The sequence below is a fragment of the Micropterus salmoides genome, unplaced genomic scaffold, assembly GCF_014851395.1.
Source record: "Micropterus salmoides isolate LMB-PRFRI ecotype aquatic unplaced genomic scaffold, ASM1485139v1 Ms_hic_scaffold_23, whole genome shotgun sequence".
NCBI lineage: Eukaryota > Metazoa > Chordata > Actinopteri > Centrarchiformes > Centrarchidae > Micropterus > Micropterus salmoides.
The window spans coordinates 3,195,713-3,199,952 of record NW_024041484.1 but is presented as its reverse complement, the minus strand read 5'-3'; positions in this window follow the sequence as shown (position 1 = coordinate 3,199,952).

Below are 4,240 nucleotides of genomic sequence, written 5' to 3'. Positions count from 1 at the left end.
TCAATCCCTGCTCTCCCCAGCAGTGTGCAACAGAGCACGCTCAGTGGGAGAAAAACAGTGCCTGTTTACAACAGTGAAAACTCTCCCCTTTCATTTTGGCTGTTTGAGTGAATATCGTATGAGAAACAGGAGTGTGCATGTGTGTGCGAGCGAGAGCACGATTTACAGTTGGTTGTAATGACTCTCAGAGGGAGCTCCTCCTCCCTCAGAGATATTTGCCTCAGTAGAAAACAGAGACAACCATGATTTAAATCTAAATTACACTCAATGCCAATAATCCTAACTATATTAAATGTACTACTATCTGTCTCTGATATGAGTGTTTTTGTTTTAATAAAACCAAAGTGATAATAAAGCATGCTCCCACATTTGTTAGAGCTATGGCTCTGTTGCTCAAAACTCGCTGTTCTGATTTGCTGTCTTCACTGTAGGTGAAAACATAACTGATGGTGTTGGAGCTGCGCTGCAGTCTGTTCCATTCAAACAACAGCAGAAATGATTTGATGAGCACCATCTTATTTTTGCATGTTTTCTGCCATTCATCATATCTCCTCATTCCCTTTCCATCCAGCTGTGGTCCCCAGCGCCTCCCACTGTTCCCAGTCCCCACTTGGGTTTGATGTCCATGACCACCATCCACTGTATAATGTAATACTATTGTCTGCCATTTGTATTTCATGATTCATAATGCTCCAGAATCCAATATACTTTGTCTTATTCCATACCATTTGTTAAGACTGCCAAGTACAGAGGCAGGAAAAGCAGGATTTGGGCCCAAATACAAGACACTTAAGCAGAGCAGGTTCTGTTCTTCAAAATTTATTAACCAAAACATAAAATATGCAAAGTTACATAGATTCAGGCAATGTCCAAGAAATAAAAGGAAGCAGGTCGAAGCAAACGCAAAATAATCCAACAAAAGGAAGTTAATAACTTCCAAAGCCGACTCACAAATGAAAAGCAAATAATCCAGGCTGAATAGCACGTGAAGATCAGAAAACCAAACAAACATGCAGACACCTTGAAGGCAGATGCAAGACGGATGACAAAGACGAAGAAGAAGAATCACGGACAATATATACTACCACAAACACACCAAAGCAAGCTGATTAAACCCAGCTGAGATACTGAAACAGTCAAAGGGAAGACACAACGTTGGACAAGACACAAGAGGGAGAAACGTTCAAAATAAAACAGGAAACACCAAATAAAGCCCAAAACTGGGACACTTTCAATTTGATTCAGCATTGACCATACAAAGAATTCAGTGAGTGCTCAGCACTGCAAAATAAAAGCTTGCGTCTTCCTCGTACTTTAGTGTTTTTGAACTGAATAGCGAATGAATAAAATAAATGAAATATCTGTCAATAAGATAAATGCAGACTTTCATGCTAATGAATAAAAATATGTCCGTTATAAGATAAATACAGATGATAGACTGAAGATCAATTATGTGATTGTTTATTGTATTCAAGCAATCTGGTAGAAAGATTGTTTTAAAATCCCGCTGGTGAAATTCATATCCACTGCTGTTACAGTATTAGACGGGCTATGAACTCCTGAGATTCAGTCAGCTTGTGTGTAGGCCTATGGGTGAGCTGGTGATCATCTCCAACATGTATAGCTTGATCCTTTTGTCTTTTTAGGGTGACAATTATACCACCAGTCCAGGGACAACACATGTAAACAGCCATTTGCTTAATTCTGGCACATTGTCTATTTATGTATTAATTATGTGCATTGTCCCTGTCAAATAAGCATGAAATAAAAAAAGAGTATGTTGTATACTTGTTATCCTTATTCCGCTATACAAATAGATATAACTCTGTGATATTGTGTCTCAGCTGGCAGGCTCTGTGGACGTCTGCCTGCCACTGCTGCTTATCCTGTGTATGTGCCAACCCCACAACACACACACACACACACACACACACACACACACACGAATAAGCAATTGTATTTGGAGCGATTTCCATATTAAGTGTGGAAACAGTATAGAATATGTAAATAAAAACAAGGCTTGGAGAGAGTATAACATGTTTATTATTTTGTTCTTCATTATCACTGCCCTCCAGCACATTGGCAGATATTGCTGCAGAATCCAGGGTGGGGATCTTCAGAAGATATCCCCTGCAGCTCACCTCTTCCAACGTACCCTGTGTTTATAAGACAAACAGAACAAAATCATACTTTTGATCTGCTCTCATACAGTGTTTAGATTTGTTTCTATTTCAGACAGTCTTTTTTGTTGGCAACAAGTGACTTGCTCAGCACAGTAGGCTGTGCCCTATGCATGTGTTATTTTTTAAAAAGACACTGATGTGTTCCTTAGGTAAATCAAAGAAAGAAACCACTAAAGTCTGTTATCATAAATTGCTATAGGTAGTGTTGTGCTAATATTCCCTAACAAACGTCTAATTGAAATGATGTTGCAGTTTAAAGTGTTAAAGTCATCTCAGGTTTCATCAAATACATATTAATGTCAGAGACACAACAATAACAACCAGAAATCTGCAAAGTATATCTATGGCTAAAATCGTAATTTAAGAGTTTATACGTTTTTCAATTGATTGCACTCACCCGTGACTCCGACACTTTCTCCTTCTGCTGCTGCTTCTTCTCAATTAAGACCGGATTCCAAACAACATTTAGGTGCATACCGCCATTTTGACACTTGAAACTACGTTTAAAACAATATTTCTACCAGATTGCTGGAATAGCATTATAATAGCAATATTATTAGCATGATAGTCTGCATTTATCAGTTCAAAAACACCAAAGAACGAGGTAGAAATAGGGAAGTTGACACAAGCTTTTATTTTGAAATGTAGAAACTAGCGGAAGGCACCAGGCGGGAGGGCATGAGGAGTAGAGCAATAGAATAGAATGCAGAGAAATAAAATAAATGAATAAATAAGAAAATACAAGTCTTGTCCATCAGTACTTTCACTGTCAAACATTGATGGGTGGTCGAATGTTGTACTTTTCTTTGTAGTATTACAACATGCAGTGTATATAGAAGTGTTCATTTAAACCCTACTAAAAGTATCAAATAACCTTGAACCATGCATGACAATACCCTCTGCCAAAAACTTCATCATCTCCTAGAGCAAGGGCAGTAACAGAACATTGTGGTTGGACTGGGCAACTTCCATTGGAAATAATAGAACTTCATGGTTGTACAGAAAAAGAGCACGCCAACTCTGAACATAAATGTCATCCTATACATCAGACTATTGGGCAATTCCAGTATCATGCCAATAATTTCAGTGGGGATCGTGTTTCATCATGGGAGGGTCAGCCCATTGTCAGCCCGCTCTGCCACTGTCACTGACAGTTTTAAGGTTGGTTGCTCTTTTGCTGCAGACTTCTGCCTCAGTGACACTCTTCTTTCATGAACTGCCACTTTGAGTTAAAGCTCCATGACTGATGCAACTTGGCCCTCGCAGCCCTCTGTGCCATGACGTTCTGTTAGCCCAACCCACACCTCTTTAGTAGGCTTGTCTTCTAGAATGGATTCAAAGTTACAGCAAACTAAAAGCACTGTGGAGGAAAAAGATACACTGGAGAGAATAAAGTGCACATTATCATCAGCACATCTGTCCCTGGTGACCTGAGTGGATCACAGAGAGAGAGAGCATTCAAAGCAGACACAATCAGTGCAGCACTGAATGAATGTGACTTGATATAACTATCATGTTAAATAAAGTGTGCTACTGCAAGACCCTGCAAGCCTCTGGGAGGACCGACTAATACTAAGTCCATCAAACACAAATAGAACAAATGTCTTTTTCTACTCAAGAATAGAGTATTTAAATGACATAAAAAACCAGACATGCTCCTGTGCTTAAACATAGTGTCTTTTAGTTTTTTACTTAAATTAATAAGTGAAGGAAGGCTTGCTTCAGGTAAGATTTTTCAGTATATTGTATATAAGTATATTTTATTACATTGATGGAGTCCAGGCAGCGTATACCGGTTATGGTACGACTGCAACTCTGCAGCTGACTTGAGTGCACAGTAGAAAAAACACACACACTATCTTTCCCTTCTAGTAATGATTATTAGTTTATAATAATGATTATTATTAGTAATGAAAATGTTTTCACATAGTAGGTTTAGCTATACACATGTCAAACTGTACATTAAGTAGCTTATTACCAGAAAAGCAGATACTTGGGGACGTTTAGCCAGCGTTATTCATGTACACTATGTTGATGTGTCCTTCTCATAACTACAA